This window comes from Rhincodon typus, chromosome 2 (assembly GCF_021869965.1).
Source record: "Rhincodon typus isolate 14 chromosome 2, sRhiTyp1.1, whole genome shotgun sequence".
Lineage (NCBI taxonomy): Eukaryota > Metazoa > Chordata > Chondrichthyes > Orectolobiformes > Rhincodontidae > Rhincodon > Rhincodon typus.
Genome location: NC_063333.1, coordinates 66,316,058 through 66,340,301, shown reverse-complemented (window position 1 = coordinate 66,340,301; position 24,244 = coordinate 66,316,058). Strand labels below are relative to the sequence as shown.

Here is a 24,244-nt window from a genome sequence, read left to right as displayed (position 1 = left end):
AGAATTTTAAAGATTTAAGATAAGCTTTTGGAGAAAAAAGTATTAGAGAACATTAAAGGATTTGAGATAAGCAAAACTCTTGAATCTGACAACTTCCACCCTAGATATTAAGAAAAAATGTCAGGAAATTACAGCTTTGTTTGTCATTGCTTTCCAAAGCACTCTAGATTCAGAAATATTGTTCCTGGAGTGGAAAGCTGTGACTGTCACTCCCTTTTTTAATGTAACTAGGGAAGGGGAAATGAGAAAATCAAAATCCTGTCAATGTAACATCACTTGTGGGGAAAATTAGTGGAGTGCATCAAGACGTTCCATATTACTCAGCGCTTCGACATGCACAACCTGATCATTGACATGGTTTTGTAAAGGGTAGGTGAGGTCTGCTTAGCTGATTTGAATAAAACTTAAAAGTATATGGAATTGGAGGTAACTTTGTTACATTGTTTTGGAGTTGGATTAATTAGGCAGTTTGTTGTATTGTGTACTATTCTCAACACCACCTCAGGAAACATGTTTTGGCCTTGGAATGTGACATAATCTCCAGCATGGCAGTCTTCTTCATGAGTTCTTTGCCCAAAGCAGGTCTGACCCTCAGTGCCCTGACCTCCAGCATGGACAGGACAAGAAGTAGGTGCTAGTCCACCTCAGTCAGAGGGCAGATTGAACCACATGCTGTTGGCACCAATCTGATTCACATTGAATGTCCAACCAACCAGCCCCCAAGGGTCTGCGTTGCAGCAGAAACATACTTTTTTACATGCATGTTGTAGCCTGGAATTATGAATAGTGATGACAGAGGCTTACATGGTTGGCTAGGAATTTTGTGTACGACTTAAAATATGATACTCAACCAGTTTGATTGTATTAAAAATGCATCTTCCTTGGCTATCAAGTCTTAGAGTGAGACTTAAACCCCTAACTTCTGGCTCATAGAAAGGACTCTATTGCACCTCATTTCAGCACAATCCTGAAGCTCAAAGAATTATGTCTTGAGGACAGATTGTGTAAATGTCATTCGTATTTCCTTATGTTTGAAAGTGATCCAAAGAAGGTATTTAAAATGTTGAAGGAATTCAAAATGGTAGATATTGGGAGCTCTAAGCCCTTGAAGGAGGAGGCACTATCATAAAATTAAAGTTGGACCTTGAAAGACACATGGAGTAATAGAAATCTGGAATTCTCTTCCATCAAGAATTTGTGGATATTGAGCAAGTAAAGTTTTCAAGACAGATCAACAGACATTTTGCAAGATTTAGCATGTATTGTCACTTCGGTTAATATGGATGGATCAGTTGCCAGAAGGAGAAAGATCCTGTTCTTTATGGGATGCAAAAAGGTTTGCTTAGCTAGTCACAAACAATAGAACGATAACCATGTTTGATCAAGAGCCTGACTAGTCAACAATGATTTATTTCTCAAATTGAATATATGCTGTGTGGCTGTGTGTTCTGCCACACTGGTGCCAGCATGGGTGTTGATTCCAGTTCCACTTCCCTTACTCCTCAAGTCAGTTCTCCGCACTGACACCTCACCTTCTTCTCTGCCTTAGAGGTGCATCATATCTACCAAAATATCATTGCCACTCAGTTTAAGCCTATTCACCAATTCTCCCACCTATTTTTATCGTTTTCCTGACTTATTTGTTCTAACAACGATCATATACTTCCCTTAATGTAAAACTATGCTACAAGGCATGAGGAAATAAATGCAGAGCCAAAGAGCCAGATTGCAAAGGGTTACTAAAAAAATTGCTTGGAGGGCAGATTTAAATATGAACAGGAAATTTGAGGGGCAGATGAGTTTAGAGAAAGCATTTTGGAGAGGTAGCAGCAGAAAAAGGACATTCAAGAGGAAGACAGCAAAGTAAATTAGAAGTATGAAGAATTTGGCTAAGATAATGTGTTAGGAGCAGAGAGAAATCATGAAGACGGACAGGCTAACCAGTTATGTGAGATGAGGACATAGAAACGTTTAAAGGGGAAAAAGGATGAATTTTTTTTGTTTTGCTGTAATGAAATTACAGCAACCACTTGCACACAGCAAGAACTCTCACATAGAAATGTGATAATGATGAGAGAATTTGGTTTTTAAATTATTAATTGAAGGGTAAATGTTGGCTAAGACACTGGAAAGAAACTCCAATGTTCTTTTTTGAAATTATGCCATTGAAATCTTTCAAATCCAGCAGAGAGAGTAGTTAGCCCTTAACTGAATGTCTCGTCCAAAAAGATGCCTGCTTTGACAATGGAACATTCTCAATATTTAATCGGGAGTTTCACCTCGATTATGTGCCATTGATTCATGTGTTATTGGAGTCACAATAATCTGATCCACAAGGTGCTGCCACTGAGCCATGTTTGATACTTAAAAGACAGAGAATAAATTTAATTTGGAAGCTTTGAGAACTAGGAGTCACTTTATGTGCAGTAGGCTATTGGGAGCAATGTTCTGGAGCTTCTTGAGGCTCAATGGTAGGAGGCAAATAGAGAGATCATTGTACTAGTTGGGGTAGAATTGTTAACAGCATGTATGAGAGTTTCAGTGGTAGATGGGCTAAGTTTGGGATGATATGTGATGTTCTCGAGGTGGATAAAGTTTTTTTTAAATCATTGAAAGGATTTACGTTGGAAACTCTATTTTCTATCAGATAGTATGCTATGACTGTGAACACTATAGTTTGGTCTGAATCATTGGACAAGTTAGATTTGCATTTACATGATGCCTTCCAAACATCGGCATGTAGCTAATGAAGTTGTTTTGAAGTGTAGTCATTGTTGTAGGAAATGGCACAGCCAATTTGCACAACACAATGTCTCATGAACAGGAATATCATAATAGCCACAAAAACTGTTTGTACTGCTAGGGTTGTGGTGGGGACAAGGGTGTACAAGATCATGGATTAAATTGCCACAATATTCTTTACAAGGCCTTGTCACTCTGAAGTGTCTGTCACTATTAAGTGTTAAGAGACTTCAGACATTTCCAGCTTCTTCCTTTTTGCCCCTACTATCCACAACCTTTTGTCGGTTCATAGCCCATCTGTCGTTGGCCTGCGGTCCTGGAAAGGAACAAATGTTGACTTCCAGTGTATGTTTTAAACTCTCACTTCCTTCTACCTGGCATTCTACAAACCGGAATGTTATTCCTCCATCAACGTGCTTAATAGCTCCCATAGCATATCTTTCAATGCTGTAGTCCTCACATTTTGAGTTCCTGGTTCTTTGTTTGAGGACAAGATAATGAATGGTTTCATTTTCCAAATAAAAATCCAGAGGAAGATGTTGCAAAACAAGCTCTTATTATAGCATCACAACCAGGAAGTCATTCAGAACAACTGAAAGATAAAAAGATAAAATAGTTCTATTAAATTTTAAGTTGCTCCCTTTAAAGGATAAATTACACCCAATAATTTGACTGCAATGTATAATTTGATCCTGCCATTGTCAGACATGGTGCACTTTAGACATAGCACTGTGCTAGCATGTCTGCATTCTGAAAGTATACAATGGTGACACTTCCAAGTTAAGTGGATACCAGGTGCTCTCACGGTCAAGCTCAGATAGGGTGAGAGCACAGTGATATTTGAACCTGAGAATGAAATGTCTAAGTAAAGGTGTTGGTGGACGATGAGTCAAATACATTAATGAGCACAGGAGGCATGAGTGAACTGGACCTTCTGCCAGTTACTTCAAAAAGCTGAACCTTGTTTCAATGTGATACTACCTTGCATTGTAATAGGGTGTGCTGACAGTGGGTGTGGAGACAGGTGTTGAATGTTGAAGGTGATGAATACGATGCTGATGTAGCGGGCTGCTTTGTCCTTAATAGTGTGGCATTCCCTGCGTATTCCTCAGACTGCAACTCAGCTCAGCAAATGGAGACTTCTGTTGCATTCTTGACTTTTGCGTGGTAGATGGTGGAAACGCTTGAGAACAATGATAAGTTAGTCATGGCTGAATGTTACTTTTAGTAACAGCAATTTACAGTGGAACTGAACACTGTTCAATCAGTTGAGGACATGCCCATTTCTGACCTTATGAATGGAAGTTTATTGATGAGTTAGCTGAAGACCGTTAAGGCTAGGATCCTTCCTTGAGAAACTCCTCCAGTGATGGCCTGAAAGCCAAGAAATTGACAGCCAACAAGCATAACTGTTTTCCTTTGTATTAATTATGACTCCAACCATTGGACAGTATTCCCTTGATTGGTATTAACTTCAGTTTTATGAGGGCTTCTTGGTGCTCCACTTGTTCAAAGTGCAGTCACTTTCACTCACCTCTGGACCTCAGCTCTTGTTCACGTTTGATCATAGATCATAGGTCATAGAATCCCTACAGTGTGGAAACAGGCCCTTTGGCCCAACAAGTCCACACCAACCCTCAGAGCATCCCACCCAGAATGCATTCCCCTATACCACTCATCCCTGAACACTACGGGCAATTTAGCATGGCCAATCCACCTAGTCTTCACATCTTTGGACTGAGAGAGGAAACCGGAGCATCTGGAGGAAACCCATGCAGACACAGAGAGAGCGTGCAAATTCCAAACAGTCACCCGAGGGTAGAATCGAACCCGGGACTCTGATGTTGTGAGGCAGCAGAGCTAACTACTGAGCCACCGTGCTGCCCCCTAAACAAACATGCTGCCACCTAAACAAACAGTAAAAGAAAAAAAAACATTTGGATCAAGGCTGGAATGAGATTTGGAAGTGAGTAGTTCTACCAGAACCCAGATTGAACTATGGTGAGCTGGCTATGGCTGCGTAAGTGTTAGGTATAGCATTATCGTTGACACCCGTAGTCTGGGAAATAATGCTGTAAAACTGGAAAAACAGGTCAAATTGGAGACTACCAGCAACCTCATTAAAATGTTTAATTTACCAACCCTCCGTGAAAGAATGGATTGGCTGCCATTTCTGTTCCAGCTCTGTAAAACCAGTAAGTCAATTGGGGTTCAGATGTTACAAACTTGGATAGCTGACTCAAACCCATCTCTGATACCTCTCTCTCCTTCCTGGACCTCTCTGTCTCCATCTCTGGCATCCACCTGGAAACCGATATCCATTTCAAGCCTACCAACTCCCACAGATACCTAGAGTACACCTCCTCTCACCCACCTTCCTGCAAAAAGGCCATCCCCTATTTCCAATTCCTTCGCCTCTGCCGCACCTGCTCCCGAGTTGAGGCATTCCACTCCCGAACATCCCAGATGTCCTCGTTTTTCAAGGACAGCAACTTCCTCTCCACAGTGGTCGAAAATGCCCTCGACCGTGTCTCTCGCATTTCCCGCAACTCATCCCTCACACCCTCTCCCCGCAATAACAACCAAAACAGAATCCCCCTCGTCCTCATGTATCACCCCACCAACCTCTGCATCCAACGCATCATCCTCTGACATTTGCGCCATCTGCAATCTGACCCCACTACCAAAGACATTTTTCCCTCCCCACCCTTATCTGCTTTCTGGAGGGACCACTCTCTCCATGACTCCCTTGTCAGCTCCACACTCCCCTCCAGCCCCACCACACCCGGCACTTTTCCCTGCAACCGGAGCAAGTGCTACACCTGCCCCTACACCTCACCCCCATCCCAGGCCCTAAGAAGACCTTCCACATCAAACAGATGTTCACCTGCACATCTGCTAATGTGGTATACTGTATCCGCTGTTCCCGTTGTGGCCTCCTCTACATCGGGGAAACCAAGCGGAGGCTTGGGGACCGCTTTGCGGAATACCTACGCTCAGTTCACAACAAACAACTGCACCTCCCAGTCGCAAACCATTTCAACTCCCCCTCCCACTCCTTGGACGACATGTCCGTCCTGGGCCTCCTGCATTGCCACAATGATGCCACCCGAAAGCTGCAGGAACAGCATCTCATATTTCGCTTGGGAACCCTGCAGCCCAAGGTATCAATGTGGACTTCACAAGCTTCAAAATCTCCCCTCCCCCAACCGCATCCCAAAACCAGCCCAGCTCGTCCCCGCCTCCCTATGACTTACGCAGCCATAGCCAGCTCACCATAGCTCAATCTGCGTTCTGGTAGAACTACTCACTTCCTCCCACCTCAAGCCCCACCCCCACCTCCTACCTACTAGCCTCATCCCGCCTCCTTGACCTGTCCGTCCTCCCTGGACCGACCTATCCCCTCCCTAACTCCCCACCTACATAAACCTTTACTGGCTCCAACCCCGCCTCTTTGACCTGTCTGTCTCCTCTCCACCTATCTTCTCCTTTATCCATCTTCTATCCGCCTCCCCCCTCTCCCTATTTATTTCAAAATCCCCTTCCCCACCCCCATTTCTGAAGAAGGGTCTCGACCCGAAACGTCAGCTTTCCTGCTCTTCTGATGCTGCTTTGCCTGCTGTGTTCATCCAGCTCTACACCGTGTTATCTCAAACCCATCCCACCCTTTCTTCGTGCTAGAATTCAACCACAAGGAGGCTATTCAGTCTATTCTGCCTGCACCATCTTTCCAAAGGAGTATCTCACTTTGTGCATTCTCCAGCCTTTCCTTCATTAGCTGCATGGTGTTCCTTTTCAAATAACTGTGTAATTCCCAAATGATTGTATTGAGTTAAGCTGCTTCCAACACACATTCTGGCAGAGCATTCTAGACCCTAACTGCTTATGTGCGTTTTTTAAATTATTTCCTTATTTCACTTTTAACAGTCATTTTAAGACAAGTGGGTCAGGAGCAGACTAACCAATTGGTTGAATTGAAAATAGGATATTAACTGATTACCCTATATGGTTGAGAGCAATTTTGGCCTCATGCGCCTAGCTCCCTTCTCTTTCTAGACAATGTACGAATACCATGAACAGTTTCTTAGCTTTAGACAGTTAAGGATGGGACCCCATGCTAGTGCAACAGACAGTCAAACATTTTTAAATCTACATTATATAGTGGTAAAGGTCAGAAGTTAGACAACACCAGGTTATAGTCCAACAAGTTTAGTTGAAATCATTAAGCTTTCGGACCATTGGCCCTTTGTCAGGTGAAGTGAGAGGGAAGCACACAGGCACAGAATTTATAGGCAGAGAGATCAAAAAATCATACAAGTGGTGCGAGTGGACAGGCCAAATAATAGGTCTCTGCAGTGATCAAGAGTGTCAGACGGTGTGTGCAAAGTGTCAACAGCTGAATAATAAGCGAAGGGATGACCTATAATCAGATTAAATGAGGCAGAGAGTCAATTACAAAAAATTAAAAATAAGGTGGTGTTGGAGACAAACCAAATGACTGAAATAACGTAATAGGTACAAGAGTCACATGCTGAGGGACTAACCAAAGTGATAAGTAATCCAAAACTGTAAGAACTAATTAAGGTAGAGAGATCATTACAATTTATCAAGGTGGTTGGATCAAAACAGGACAGTAAGGAAGATTTTACAGATACAGAACAGTGTGGTGGGGTCACTTAACGCAACGTGAACCCAAGATGACGGTTGAGGCCATGGGTATGGAACTTGGCTATCCATTTCTGCTTGGCGATTCTGCGTTATTGTGTATCTCAAAGGCCGCCTTGGATACTGCCATCATGTGTGGGAACACCGCCCACCACATGCACAGCAGATACTCACGTGACTCGGCCAATGTTGTGTATCTCATATGCTGCAGAGAAGGATGCCCCAAGGTATGGTATATTGGTGAGATCATGCAAATGCCATGACAACGAATGAATGGACACAGTGCACCAATTGCCAGACAGGAATGTTCCCTCCCAGTCGCGGAACACTTCAGTAGTCAAGGACATTCAGCCTCTGATCTTCGGGTAAGCCTCCTCCAAGGCAGCCTTTGAGGTACACAACAATGCAGAATCGCTGAGCAGAAACTGATAGCCGAGTTCCATACCCATGAAGACGGCCTCAACTGTGATTTTGGGTTCATTTGCACTACATACTGTTCTGTATCTGTAAAACCTTCCTTACTGTCCTGTTTTGACACCATCACCTTGATAAATTGTTATGATCTGTCTACTTTGATTAGTTTGTACGGTTTTGCATTACTTATCAATTGTGGTTAGACCCTCGGCACACGACTCTTATACCTGTTACGTTATTCCAGTCATTTGGTTTGTCTCCAGCACCACCTTACTTTTAATTTTTTGTAATTACCTCTCTGCCTCATTTAATCGGATTATAGGTCATCCCTTAGCTTGTTATTTCAGCTGTTGATACTTTACTCACACTGTATGACATTTTGATCACTTGCAGAGACCTATTATTCAGCCTGTCCCCACACACCATTTGTATAATATTTGATCTCTCTGCCCATTGTTCTCCCTGCCTATAAGTTCTGTGCCTGGGTGCTTCCCTCTCATTTCACCTGACGAAGGGGCAATGCTCCAAAACCTTGTGATTTCAAATAAACCTGAAGGACTATGAACTGGTGTTGTCTGACCTTGTGCACCCCAGTCTGACACTGGCACCTCTACATCATTATATAATAGTTGACCTGGACTTAATGAGAACCTTCAATCAGGTCCTAATCCCATATGATCTAATATCACAGATGCTGCAGTCTAGCTAATAGCATATAGCTATGTAGCTTTACACTATATTTATCTCACGTGTGCAGTATATGAACTGATTGCAAAACACTGAAGGAAAAATTAGTTTTGCAATCACAGTTTAACATGCTGGATGCTGCCATTAAAGAGCACAGTTGTTGCTTTTTATATTTGTTTTTTACAATCTGTTCTTCAACATATTTATTGTTTTTTATTTTTCCAATTTGAAGTTGAATTTTTCTTTGTCTTTAGATTTTAAGATTTATTTACTTTCAAAGAACTGACACAGGCCACTTCTTTTGCCTTTCAGAAGAAATGATTCGTTTAAGAGATAATTAATGATGTCTTCCATGCAAATATTAAACCTCCAAATGTTTTCAGTTGGACAAGGAATGAGAGACAAAGTCTACCAATCATGGTAAGTCCATCATTTACCTCTACCTTTTTTTAATATCATTGTATAATGAATGCACTTTTGTTTTTAAGTGCTTCACAGAAGACTGTGAACATGACTGAGGGTCCCAATGCTCATTTTTGTTCTGTCTTACTGAACTCCATGTTTGGAGGTGTAGGATAGAAGTTGACAGGCCGCGCTGGTGAGCTTGCAGGCAGCAGGGTCCATAGAAGTTCCCAGGTGACCATCATACACACCCCGAACCTGTCAGTAGTTTTATGGTGTCGGGAAAGACCAGACACATCTGCCCACTCTCACCCCAGTTGAGACCCTTAAGTGCCCCTCCCATCCTAAATATTTGAAGCTCTGGGAGGAGTTTGGGGCAGAGGAAAACAGGCATGATAACCTGTTCAGGCCTTGGGCCTACAAACGGGGTAGGGTGATTCCTTCACAGGCTCCCTTTCCACATCCAGAATCTCCTTCCCTTCCAGCTTCACCATCAAGATCGCTACCCCAAGGCCTCACCTCTCCACCCCACTGTGATACCTCTGCACTTACCGGATCCCTGGACTGTTGGACTTTGAATTTGGGAACTGCTTGTATTCACAGTCCAGGTCACTGCTGCAGACATCACAGAGCTGCTTGTGAGTCACATTGGCAGGCAGCTCTCTGAGGCAGGACTTTTGTCAGAGTGACAAATGGAAGTGCAATGAAGTATTAAATAGCTGTAAGGCTGCCGTGATTCCTGCCAAAACTTGGTGAGTGACAGAGCGGGAAACCCTGCCATCCGAAACGTCCTGTCCATTGATATTGCACTTAAAATAGAAATAAACAGCAATTTCATTAACGTCTGAGAAATAAAGAATATTGCAGTTTCATGTTTAAGCTATGGAACCATGATCAGATCTTTGCTATTTTGCAGTAAGTCAATTTGTATTGTGTACTTCTTTAGGGGAATAAAATACTCTAAAGGTTAACAAGTATACTTTTTTATCTTGTAATCTTAGAACAATTCAAGTCATTATAATTTGTAATAACTTACTTAAGAGAGAGTAAATCTCTATTAAGCACTTCTTCCCATCTCCAATCAAAACATTGAAAAGACTGAAGGAAAATCTTACTAAAAGTACAATTCCTACTGCACAAATAAATGATATCAAAATTAGGGATGGGCAATGAATGCTGCCTCGCCAACGACTCTGTCATCCTGTGAATGAGTATAGAATGAAGAAGAGATTAAACCTGTGACTTTCAACTACTTACCTCAAAACCATATTGATCTACTCCTGTACTGATAATTGCATTATGATGCATTAACGAGACAGTGCAACATGTGGTCTCCCTGTGTTCAAATACTTCGGAGGGTTACATAATGGGAATAATTATGTGAACTCTGAATCTGGATGTACATGTAGCTTCCTTTCTTTGAGCTTTGTTTGGAGTACTTAACAGCAGTGGTGATACCTGTGGAGAGAGAAACATTTAACGTTTCAAGTTGATAACCTTCCAACAGAATGGTTGATGATAGATCATCAACCTAAGACACTAACTTTTTCTTGTTGAAACTTTTGTCAGACCAGTTGAGCTTTTCAAGCATTTTCTGATTTTATCTTAGACTTCCAGCTTCTGCCATGTTTTGCTTTTGTATTTGACTTTTGGTTGTAGAGTTATAAAGTCATATAGCATGGAAATTCCTCCAAATCTTTCCTGTTCATGTACTTGTACTTACTCAAATGTATTTTAAATATTGTGACTGTACCTGCATCTACCACTTCCTCTGGCAGTTCATTCCACATACGAACCACTCTGTGTAAAAAAAAAAAAAAAAGGTCGTCCCTCTTGGCCTTTTTAAATCTTTCTTCTCTCACCTTAAAAATATGCCGTCTAGTTTTGAACGCTCCATTCCAGGGAAAAGATCCTTGCTATTTACCTTATCTATGCCTCTCATTATTTTATAAACTTCTAAGTTTTGGATGAATTCTGTGTGCCTGTCCACATGGGGAACTGTTTGGAAAGGCGAAATGCACCGTAGATGTAGTGAATCTTACATTCAGTTTCCTTACCCTTTTCTTTTAATAATTCCTGCTTTCTTTTCTGTACCTGTCTTTCTAATGCAGAGACCTTAGCAACATCTTCACTCCTGCATTTAACTGTGTTAATCAATCTGTTTTAATCTCATAATTATAATTTGCTATTAAAGTTGTGGCATTGAACAGGTATATATAAGCAGTGTACACATGTGGAAAAAAATGTCTAAATGTCTTTGTAATATATTTTGATTCAGGTAACTTGGGTGGTTTAGGAGTTGTTATAACTAGTTATTTAAAGTGAAAATATACCAGTACACCAGTGCAAAATGTAAGGCTAAAGTATTTGCAACAGTCTTCAGGCAGAAGTACAAGTGCATGATCTATCTTGGCCTCCTCCAGAGGTCCCAGCATCATAGATGCCAGTCTTCAGTTAATTTGATTCACTCCACATGATATCAAGAAACACTGGATATTGCAAGGGTTATGGGCTCTGACATCATTCTGGCAATAGTACCAAAGACTTGTGCTGCAGCACATGCAGCTTACCTAGCCAAGCTGTTCCAATGCAATGACAACTCTGCCATCTACTTGGCAATATGGAAAGTTGCCCAGCTATGTTCTGTACACAAAAAGTGGGACAAATTCAACCCACCTACCACCCCCATCAGTCTACTCTCGATCATCAGAACAGTGATGGAAAAGGTGTCATTCACAGTGCTATCAATTAGCACCTGCTCAGCAATAACCTACTCAGTGATACCCTGTTTGGGTCCCACAGGACCGTTCGGCTCCTGACCTCAGTACAGTTTTGCTTCAAACATGGACAAAAGAACTGAATTCCAGAGGTGAAGTGATAGTGACAGCCATTGATATCAAGGCACATTTAACTATGTGTTGCATCAAGGATCCCCAGAAAAACTGGAGTCAGTAGGAATCGAGAGAAAACTCTCCACTGGTTGGAATCATACCAGGCACATAGACAGATGATTGGATGTCAGTCATTTCAGCTCCAGGACATCTCTGCAGGAGTGCCTTAGGTTAATATCCTAGACCCAACTATCTTCAGCTACTCCATCAATGACCTTCCCTCCATCCTAAGGTCAGAAGTGGGGATGTTCGCCAATGATTCAGCACCATTCACAGCACCTCAGATATTGAAGCAGTGCATATCCAAATGCAACAAGATCTGGATAATATCCAAGTTTAGGCTGAAAAGTGGAAACTAACATTCATAGAATCATAGAATCCCTAGCGTGTGGAAGCAGGCCATTCAGCCTGTCAAGTTCACGCTGACTTTCCAAACAGCATCCCGCCAAGACCCACCCTCTCCCTGTAACCGTGCATTTCCCATATCTAACCCATCAAGCCTGCGCATCCCTGGACACTATTGGCAATTTAGCATGGCCAATCCACCTAACATGGACATCTTTGGACTGTGGGAGGAAACTGGAGTACCCAGAGGAAACCCACAAAAAAGCGGGGAGAATGTGCAAACTTCACACAAACAGTCATCAGAGGCTGGAATCAAACCCAGGTCCCTGGCGCTGTGTGGCAGCAGTGCTAACCACAGCCATTTGTACTATACAAATGCCATGCAATGACCATCTCCAATTGGACACAATCTAACTACCATCCCTCAACATTCAATTACATTGCCATCACTGAATTCCCCCACTAAAAACATCATGGATGTTACCATTGACCAGAAATTGACATGGATTCACCACATAAACACAGTGGCTACAGGAGCAAGTCAGAGATTAGAAATACTGCAGTGAGTAGCTCACCTGACTCCCCAAAGCTTGTCCACCATCTTCAAGACATAGGTCTGAAGTATGATGGAATATGCACTGCTTTTCTGGGTGAGTGCAGCCCATGACCACTTCCATCTAGAAGGACAAGGGCAGCAGGTACATGGGAACGCTACTACTTGCAAGTTCGCCTCTAAGCTACTCACCATCCTGACTTGGAAATATATTGATGTCACCGTCACTGGGTAAAAAATCCTGGAATTCGCTGCCTGATGGCATTGTGACTCTACCTATAGCACATGGACAGCAGCAGTAACCTGAAGGCAGCTCACCACCACTTCCCAAGGGCAACTCGTGATGAGCAATAAATGCTGGCTGAGGTGATACCCACATCCTATGAGTGAATTTTAAAAAAGTCTCATGGGAAAACTGGGCGAATAAAAAGTAAATATAAGAAGTACACCATTAAAGGAAGGGAGTATTAAAGTGACCAGAAGAATTACGGGTATAAATGATGGGGAAAAAAGTGAGTATTTTAGGAAGTAAGAGATATGCTTTCAAGAACAGCATTTTAATAGGGAGGTGATGGCCTAATGGTATTATCACTGGACTGTTAATCCAGAGACCCAGATAACATTCTGGGGACCCGGGTTCAAACCCCGCCATGGTAGATTTGAATTCAATAAAAAATATCTGGAATTAAGAATCTAATGATGACCATGAATCCACTGTCGATTGTTGGAAAAACCCATCTGGTTTTTTCCTTTAGGGAAGGAAACTGCCATCCTCACCTGGTCTGGCCTACATGTGACTCCAGACTGATGGTAATGCGGTTGACTCTGAATTGCCCTCTGAGTAATTAGGGATGGGCAATAAATGCTGCCTTGCCAGCGATGCCCTCATCCCATTAATGAATAAAGAAAAAAAAATCCATATGATTACATGATAAGTCAGAAATAATAGTCCCACTCTTGTGTATTTTTCCTCAGCCTAGTTGATTCACTATCTTTCCTGCTTTTTTTCTCTTTCATTTGTGTCTCTCACCATAGGTTTTAGTTTGTTTCTATTTCTCCACTCATGTAGAAAGCGGTGGGGACCGTAACTTGTATTGTGGGGCAATGACTCACCAATATCACTAAGTTCCATTTGGGATATATGTTATGGAGAAAAGGTTGTCCATAGTAACTTATTTCCCATTCCCTTTATTAACTGTTTGTACTTCTCCAATCAAATTATGTTCCCTGTTGTTTTACCTTCTCAATGCCCAATACTCTAATTACTAAAAAAACTTCTCCTTGTGAATGGGCTTCCGCCTTATTCATCTGTTACTAACTTCAAATTTGAATTGAATTGAATGATTTGTTGTCAATTGTATTTAACAAATAAATACATTGAAACGTGTAATATGTTGCCTTGCATTGGTGCCATTTTGACTGACAGAAAATATTAAGATATATGACTGAAATTAAGATATTATACTGAAAGATAAGTAAAAACAGAATTCACCTTCCCCTACTTCTTGTCCTCTGCTTGGCATCGGAGTAGTTCTCCACAATTGGCTGTGGGCCCATCAACACCCCCACATCACAGTCCATTCCAGGAGTACCAATTCAGCCCCACCGCATTGCCACAGCTGAAGCCCAACATCTTCAATTCCAACACATAGAACATAGAACAGAGAACATTACAGCACAGTACAGGCCCTTCGGCCCTCGATGTTGTGCCGACCTGTGAAACCAATCTGAAGCCCATCTAACCTACACTATTCTATTATCATCCATATGTTTATCCAATGACCATTTAAATGCCCTTAAAGTTGGTGAGTCAACTATTTTTGCAGGCAAGGCATTCCACGCCCTTACTACTCTCTGAGTAAAGAACCTACCTCTGACATCTGTCCTATATCTATCACCCCTCAATTTAAAGCTATGTCCCCTCGTGCTAGCCATCACCATCCGAGGAAAAAGGCTCCCACTGTCCACCCTATCTAATCCTCTGATCATCTTGTATGTCTCTATCAAGTCACCTCTTAACCTTCTTCTCTCTAACGAAAACAGCCTCAAGACCCTCAGCCTTTCCTCATAAGACCTTCCCTCCATACCAGGCAACATCCTGGTAAATCTCCTCTGCACCCTTTCCAATGCTTCCACATCCTTCCTATAATGCGGTGACCAGAACTGTACGCAATACTCCAAGTGCGGCTGCACCAGAGTTTTGTACAGCTGCAACATGACCTCATGGCTCCGAAACTCAATCCCTCTACCAATAAAACCTAACATACTGTACGCCTTCTTAACAACGCTATCAGCCTGGGTGGCAACTTTCAGTGATCTATGCACCGACTGTAAATGCCGCCTTCTCTGCCCATGTTGCCATGATGCCCATTCTGCCACTGCTTTGCCACCACCAGCGCTGAACCCAACTACATCTTCTACCTACCTGCTCATCCAAGGCATATCATGATAGGCCAGAGTCCTTCTATTTTCATCCAGTTTTCATATTTCATACCTATCTGTTTGTTTCTAAACTTGAACTGTTTTAAAAATAAGTAAAATCATAACAGAGTAAAATTGCCAGCTTGCCGCCTTCTCTATTCTGTTTTGTGTCTGTTATTCTTTGTCAGTTCCTTTCTCCTTGGAGTCAGGATCAGAATGCCTCATTGGGAGTTTTGTATAGAAATCCAAATGGCAAGATGGTAATAGATGAGAGAATTTGTCATCAGATTGCAATGACAGGTTCTGAAAAAAGGAAATAGTATGTTTAAGAGACCTTGATTACTTTGATATAGATTGGAAACATATAAAGCTAAAGGAGACAATTTCTGATGTATGCAGGAGAACCTTTTTGATTAGTGGGTTGGAGAATATGCTGAGTACGCAGAATATAAACTGTAAAAAGATAGAGAAAGGGTTAGGTTTGTTGAAACATAGCAAAAATATTGCTGTGCTGGAGGTATAGGATGCACCAGAGCGATCAAGGAAAGGGTTCATTTTGTTAGACCTAAGGCACAAAAAAGGTGCATTACATTGTTTGGTGCAATCTAATGATCATCAGTAATTGGGAAGGATATAGAGAAAAAGGTTTGCAAGAAACAATTCTTTTGCAGGAGTTGTAGAAAAGGTATAACGGGTGGGCTTTAATTATCTGAATATACACTGGATAGTAATAGTGGAAAGAGCAGATTTTGGCAAGTTTGTAGACTGTATTCAGGAAAATTTCCCATAGCAGTATGCTCCCAGTCCAATGACAAAGAAGGCACTGAAGTGGGTGAAGTGGATCAAGTATCAGAAAAGAAACGTTTAGAGGATCATGATCATTGCATCATAAGGTTTAAGTTAGCTCTGGAAAAGGACAAAAATGAATCCAAAGTAGGAATAATTAACTGAGGAAAAATCAATGTTTTAAAAAAATGATTCACAAAATGAGGGTGTCACTAGTTAGGCCAGCATTTATTGCTCATTGCAGAGGGTAGTTGAGAAACAGCCTTTTCAATAGGAAAGAATGACTCTGGGCCAGATAAATTGAAATTGGCAGGAAAAACAGTAGCTATTTAATGGACCATCTTTAAAGAAGGGATATGTGGGGCACATTAAAGATGTATTCCCATGATTAGAGAGGTAGAGCACCAAATCCAGAATTCCCTGCATGATTGTAGATGCAAGGATAAAGAAATATGTGTGCTTATGATGACTGTCGGGTGGGTAATACAACCGTGATTCACTTGCATGGTTCACCCAGCCCTGTGCAGCACATTGGACAGCAAGACTTTGCCGCTGGTCCCAATACACTGCAACTAGCTCAGGTTCTGTCCCACTCTGAAGTCCTCAAATGTACTTTGCCAGGTTGTTGTTTTTTGCCCCCATCTGATGATATCCATTCTACTGCCACTGTGGTGGGGCGTACATCCAGGAAACGGAATATGTATTCTTCTTTAAGTTGCCTCTGTCATGATGTTGTGGTAGGCCCCGACCAGTACTTTTTGCTGCTTGTTCATTGGTGATGTTGTCTCCTGAAGTGATGCCGAGGATCTTATGTGGATAAAGCTGATGGAAGATACCAAAATTACCTGACAACTTTTGTTCTTCTGTTCCATGTGTCATTGCCATTGGTTCTACAATGCCAATGTAGGACAGGCTGAATATAGAATATTCAGAAGGGAGCTTGAAAAGAAAATAAGAGAAACGAAGAGAGAATATGAGATGATACTGGCAGTAGGGATAAGGGGTATCTTGAAGTCGTCTATAAGCACATAAATAATAAAAGGAGAGTTGGAGCTAATTAGGAACCAAAGAAGGGAGTTAATTACAGAAACAGGTGGCAGACTGAGATGTTAAGTGAAAATTTTGCAATTGGCTTTCCTGAGGAAGAAGTTGCTGCCCAAAACATGAGGAAATAGGAAGTAATTCAGAGACTTGAAAAATTTAAAATTGATAAGGAGGAGTTATTGGACAGGTTGTTTATGTTTAAAATTGATGTTGCACAAGGACTTGATGAGAATCATCCAAGGATATAATTGCAAAGGCACTGAATTCTTTAGAATCTGGTGTGCTGCTGGAACACTGGAGAATTGCAAACGTTGTTTAAGAAAGGATAAAGATAATACTAACAATGCCAGTCAGTTAAAAATTGGTTAATTTTTATGAACTTTTTGCGACTCGTGCAGTGAAACACCTAGATGGTTCTGCACCTCATAATTCTTTAGTTGCTCTCCATTTTGGTAATACTCTTTTTTATTCTTCCTGCCAAACTAAACAATTTCACATTTTCCCACATTATGCTCCCATCTGCCAGATCTCTGTCTATGATTAACCTGTCTATCTTGGTCTGCAATCTTGTTATATCCTTTTCACAACATACATTCCCATCCATCATTGTGCCCTGTTTAGCTACATATCTCATCTTTAAATGCGGACCATTGATCAGCTACTGTTTTTCCTGCCAATTTAGCAACCAGGCCTTCACTCCTCTCATCGAACACCGCCTGGCCGTGGCAGCCAAATGGCTTCCTCAGTGCTCTTACAGTTCTGTGACTCTGGATGAAGAACCCAAAGGGAAATGTCCATTTCAGAGACAGAGAAAGAACCATAGACTTGAATCTCTGTTATGCCTTTATCAATTTTAAGACATCCCAAAGCACTTTACAGTCAATTAAGTATTTTTGAGGTGTAGTCACCAATATAACGTATGCAAAATCAACTCCACAATGTGATGTGATAAACAGATAATCTGATTGTGTAATGTTGATTAGGGGATAAATATTAGTTAGGACTCTGGAGATTCTTCCCTTACTCTCCTTCACAGTTGTATAGACAGGATCTTGGTTTAATGCTGCATCAAAAGATGGCATTCCTAACATTACAGGGTTCCTCTGCTTTTTCCCTTAGCCTTACAAGTGTTTTTATGCTACATTTATTCAGTTGTCTTTTAAGGGCTCAATTAAGTCTGCCTCCACCACATTTAGAGAAAGAGCATCCAAGTCTTAACTGAGCATAACATAAACACAAAGTCTTTCTTCATGTCAGCATTGTTTCTTTTGCAAATCACATTAAATTAGTGTCTGCGGTTTCTTGATCCAGAAGCAAATGGGAACAGGATCTCCCTATTTAGTCTATCCAGACACCTCATGATTTTGAAAATCTATTGCATTTCATCTTATCCTTTGGTCCCTCTGATTTTTTTTCTGTACGTTTTTAGATTGCTACTCTTTGTTCTTCACACCAAAGTGAATCATTTCACACTTCTCTGCAATAAATTTAATGAACCAAATGCCTCACCTTTCCATCAACCTATCAGAGTTTGTCACTCCCCTGTTCACAGTTCATAATACTCCCTATTTTTGCATCAACTGCAGATTTTCAATTGGTGCCCTGTATGCCAAAATCAATGTCACCAATATAGAGGAAAAGTGCCATGCAAACATGGTTGATAACTGTTGTGATATCACATTAAGAGGGAGCGTGTTAACGAACAAATAAACTAGAAAGTAGAACATGTGACAAGCAGACATTGTTGGCCTAACGCATAGCTTGTATCATGGACTTCTGCTGTTTCTTCCTGTAACAGTGGTTTTTGAACTCTTGTAACTACTGCCTGCAGAGTAATCATGTATCAGATGTTGAAGGTTATAAGAAAAGCTTTAGACAATATTTGAAGCAGGATCGGAGGCCTGAAACTTTGAGTCACAATATAAGTGGCGTTGGCTGAACAGTGAATGCAAGATTTGTGGACCTGCCGGATTTGAGATTGATGCAAGCAGGGAATTGGTTTCAAACTAGGCAGCTGCAGAGCTATATGGATGTCCTCTGGTGGCGTTCTTGCTCAATACAAAAAAGTACACAAGGTGGTGACAAAAACCCAGATCGTGACCAAAATCAGAACAAGGAAGAAAGTACCCCCTTTGCTTTAGAACCACAAATTGAGCAATGTTCTCCAATTTTTTTAAATTAATTCATTTGTGGGATGTGGGCTTTGCTTGCTGGCCAGCATTAATTGTCCATCCCTAGTTGCCCTTGAGAAGAAGCTGCCTTCATGAACCACTGCAGTCCACCTGCTGCGGGATGAACCACAATGCCAATAGGGAGGGAATTCCAGAATTTTGGCACAGCAACAGTGAAGGAACAGCAATATATTTCCAAGTCAGGATGGTGAGTGGCTTGGAGGTGAATCTGCAGGTGGTGGTGTTCCCGTGTTTCTGCTGCCCTTGTCTTTCTAGACGGTAGTGGTCGTAGGTTTGGAGGGTGCTATATGAGGATCTTTGGTAGATTTCTGCAGTGCATCTTGAGGATAGTATACACTTCTGCTACTGAGTGTTGGTGATACAGCGAGTGGATGCTTATGGGTTTAGTGCCAATCAGGTGGGCTGCTTTGGCCTGGATGATGTCAAGCTTCTTGAGCATTGTTGGAGCTGCACTCATCCAGGCAAGTGGGGTTGGGGTGTATTCCATCACAATCCTGAGCTGTACCTTGTAGATGGTGGACAGACTTCATGGAGTCAGGAGGTGAGTTTCTTGCTGTAGTGTTCCTAGTCTCTGACCTGCTGTTGCAGCCACTGTGTTTATGTAGTGAGTCCGTTGAGTTTCTGGTCAATGAGAACCCATAGGATGTTGATTATAGAGGATTCAGTGATGGTAACACCACTGAACGTCAAAGGGCGGTGGTTAGATTGTTTTTTATTGGTGATGGTCATTTGTTTGGGGTGAATATTACTTGCCAGTTTTCAAGCCTCTATATTGTCCAGATTCTGTTGCATTTGAACATGGACTGCCTCAATGTCTGAGGAGTCCTGAATGGTGCTGAACATTGTACAATCATCAACGAACATCCACACTTCTGACCTTATGATGGAGATAATGTCATTTATGAAGCAGCTGAAGATAGTTGTGCCTAGGACACTACCCTTAGGGACTCCTGCAGAGACGTCCTGGAGCTGAAATGACTGACCTCCAACAACCATGACCCTCTTCCTATGTACCAGATACGACTCCAACCACCGGAGAGTTTGCCCCCTGATACCCATTGATTCCAGTTTTGCTTGGGCTCCTTGGTGCCCCACTCGGTTGAATGCAGCCTTGATGTCAAGGGCTGTCACTCTCACCTCACCTCTGGAATTCAGCTCTTTTGTCCATGTTTGAAACAAGGCTGTAATAAGGTCAAGAGCTGAGTGGCCCTGGGGGAACCCAATCTGGCGCCACTGAGCAGGTGCTGCTTGATAACATTTTAGATTAAACCTTGTATCACTGTACTGATGATTGTGAATAGACTAATGGGGCAGGTTGGATCTGTCCTGCTTCTTATGTACAGGACATACTTGGGCAATTTTCCACATTGTTGGTTAGATGCCAGTGCTGTAAATGTACTGGAACAGCTTGGCTAGGGGAGCAGCAAGTTCTGGAGCACAAGCCTTCAGTACTATTGCCGGAATGTTGTCAGGGCCCATAGCCTTTGCAGTATCCAGTGTCGCCAACCATTTCTTGATATCACGTGGAGTGAATTGAATTGGCTGAAGACTGGTATCTATAATGCTAGGGACCACTGGAGGAGGCCGAGATGGTTCATTCACATGGCACTTCTAGCTGAAGATTGCTCTGAAAACTTCAGCCTTATCTTTTGTACTGATGTGCTATGTTCTTCCGTCATTGAGGGTGGGAATATTTGTGGAATCTCCTCCTCCAGTGAGTTGTTTAATTGTCCACCACCATTCACGACGGAATGAGGCAGGACTGCAGAGCTTAGATCTGATCCGTTGGTTGTGGGATTGCTTAGCTCTGTCTATCACTTGCTGCTTATGCTGTTTGGCATGCAAGTAGTCCTGTTTGGTGGCTTCACCAGGTTGACACCTCCTCTTCAGATATGCCTGGTGCTGCTCCTGGCATGCCTGGTGCTGCTCCTGGCATGCTCTCCTGCACTCTCCATTGAACCAGGGTTGATCCCCTAGCTTGATGGTAATGGTTGAGTGGGGAATATGCCAGGCCATGAGGTTACAGATTGTGCTGGAGTACAGTTCTTCTGCTGTTGATGGCCCACAGCGCCTCATGGATGCCCAGTCTTGAGTTGCTAGATCTGTTCGAAGTCTGTCCCATTTAGCACAGTGATTGTGTCACACAACAGAGTGGAGGTTATTCTCAATGTGAAGGCGGGACTCTGAGCCCTACAAGGACTGTGCAGTGGTCACTCTTACTGATGCTGTCATGGATTGATGCATTTGCAGCTGGCAGATTGGTAACGACAAGGTCAAGTATGTTTTTCCCTCTTGTTGGTTCCCTCACCACCTGCTGCAGACCCAGTCTAGCAGCTATGTCCTTTAGGACCCAACCAACTCGATCAGTAGTGCTGCTGCCGAGCTAGTCTTGGTGATGGACATTGAAATCCCCCACCCAGAGTACATTTTGTGCCTTTGCCATCCGCAGTGCTTCTTCCAAGTGTTGTTCAACATGGAGGAATACTGATTCATCAGCCAAGGGAGGACAGTATGTGGTAATCAGCAGAAAGTTCCCTTGCCCATGTTTAACCTGAAGCCATGAGACTTCATGGGGTCCGGAGTCAATGTTGAGGACTCCCAGGGCAACTCCCTTCCGACTATACTTCCACCTCTTCCGGCTCTGTCCTGTCAATGGGACAGGACATACCTAGGGATGGTGATGGTGGTGTCTGGCACATAGTGTGTAAGGTATGATTCCCTGAGTATGTCTATCAGGCTGTTGCTTGACGAGTCTGTGAGGCAGCTCTTCCAATTTTGGCACTAGTCCCCAGATGTTAGTAAGGAGGACTTTGCAGTGTCGACAGGACTGTTTCTGCCGTTGTCTTTTCTGATGCCTAGGTTGATGCCAGGTGATCCATCCGGTCTCATTTCTTTGAGACTTTGCAGTGATTAGCACAACTGAATGGCTTGCTATGCCATTTCAGAGGGCAGTTGAGAGTCAACCACATTGCTGTGGGTCAGGAGTCATAATTAGGCCAGACTAGGTGATGATGGCAGATTTCCTTCCCTGAAGGACACTAGTGAACCAGATGGGTTTTTCCAACAATTTACAATGATTTCATAGTCATCAATAGATTCTTCATTCCAGATTTTTTTTAATTGAATTCAAATTCCACCATTTGCTGCACTGGAATTCGAACCTAGCTCCCCAGAGCATTAGCTAATTATCTGGATTAATAGTCTAGTGACAATATCACTAAGCTATCGCCCCCCCCTTCTGCGCTGACATCCGAATTCCATTTGGCTGCAACTTGCGCATGAGGAAGCCAATGCATTTGTACGGCAGTCAGTGTCTGCAGAACCTCAGGGCAGCTGCACTGCTTAAAGTGGACATTAAAACTGGGGCATGTGACCTTTCTTTGAATGTGTTGCAGAGTCAATGGCTCCATAAAGCAGATTGTATTCTTTGCAAGTGCAACATTTTTGCTGCTCTATCCGGTGTCCTTGGCTATGTAAAATGTTCTTTTGCAAAAGTTCAAGATGTAACCTCCTTTTTGGTTCCTCATTGGTCCCCTCCTTGATTTACAATCCTTTCAGTATTTATATGTTCTCAAAAGAATTTTGCTTTCCCTTCATGTTAGCTGCCAATCCCTTTGTTTTTTGAACCACAAACAACAGTAGCAACCAATTGAAAATAATCTTTGAGCCTTAACATGGTCTTTTAGGCTTTTTAGAGTGACATGCAATCATATATTCAAAAGTTATTCTCTGCAAGCAAAAATAATAAATTCAAGCCTTGTGCCTTTGAATTGCTTGGGAGCTGAAAGTTACATGTTTTGGTAACTTGTCTGTTTTTATTTCAGACATTTTCTTACTCTCTATTACAATCATTGTCCAAGGTGCTGTTTTGTTTTGAGGACGTGTATTTTAAAGGATTCTGGAAAAGCTCATTTACTTTTTCAAGTTCAGTGGGAACCTGGTTCTTTTTTTTTTCTAAAAATGTTCAATGAAAGGACTCATTGGATTTTTTTAAAAATAACTCCTCTGGGAAATCACATGACTTCAGGTAATTGCTGGAGTCACTTTATAGAAAACGCTTTTCTGGGTTTTATGGCTGTCTTGATTGGATAAATTTTTAGATGTCAGTTGGCGTGAAACCCAGGTTTTTACCAGCTTGCATTTCTCCCTTTCTGCGAACTTCCTGTTGTAAATTCAATGTGAAACCTGACTGTCATCTTGAAGAGCATCTAGAAGACGTCTCAATACTGTGTTTTGTTGAGCAAGTTGCATCTGCCAAGACTGCAGAGACAACTGCACATCTAGAGATTTATCTATCTATGCCAGATTGCCAGATCAGCAGCCATGTGAATATTCCACACCTTATCCTTTTTTCCTTCAAGAATTAACTATTATTGGCCAAAAATGTTTTTTTTTCTCAAAGTGAATCTCTGTAGAGAGAAATCTCTGTTTTTCCGTTTTGTGTGTGTGTGTGTGTGTGTGTGTGTGTGTGTGTGTGTGTGTATGTATATTTTGGATCTTTTTATTCAGAGTTTTATATAGAGAAAGCTTACGATTGACCATATTGAGAACCATTAATGATGTGACCTGCTCATAACAGTGTTGCTGGGTAGCCCAGAATTTATTGAGGAGTTGGTAATAAGCAGTTAGGCATTCATTGAACTCTTGAGGGTTATTGACCTCTTCAAATGAACATACTACACTTGTGGTTGCCCCATCTGTAACTTCCGTTATGCCAGCATATGGTGTCATTCACTTCAGTGTAAATTTCCAGGGTTCTCTCTGTTGATGAGCTGAGCTAAAAGAACCTTGTCATTAGGTTGGCTGGCCTCACCCTGCTCCTCATTCTCAGAACCTAGCATTGTCATAGCCTGTTTGAACATAGCATTGCAGAACCAGTTGGTGATTGTGGCTTCTGTCACCATCTTCATACTGTCTTCATCATGAACATAGCCTGTTGATCTTTGGGTTGTACTCTTGCTTCTTATCAATGGACTTGATAACTTAAAAGACCAGCTGCCACTGGAAGTTAAGGATTCTTAAACAATCCCAATCCATTGACTGGAGCTTGTCTGTGGTATTGGAAGGCAAGAATGTCAGCATAAAACTCTTGAGGCCAGCGT

General features: G+C 42.1%; 1 long non-coding RNA gene across 2 annotated transcripts in view; it reads left to right on the top strand.

Moving 5' to 3' along the window:
* LOC125486915 overlaps window positions 1–24,244 on the top strand; it is a 46,145-nt gene that overhangs the window by 9,130 nt on the left and 12,771 nt on the right. The window contains exon 2 of one of the 2 annotated variants that reach the window (XR_007265515.1): window positions 8,824–8,928. This is a non-coding gene — a long non-coding RNA (uncharacterized LOC125486915). Of the gene's footprint in view, window positions 1–8,820; window positions 8,929–24,244 lie in introns of both variants that reach the window. The other variant, XR_007265512.1, reaches the window with a different exon arrangement.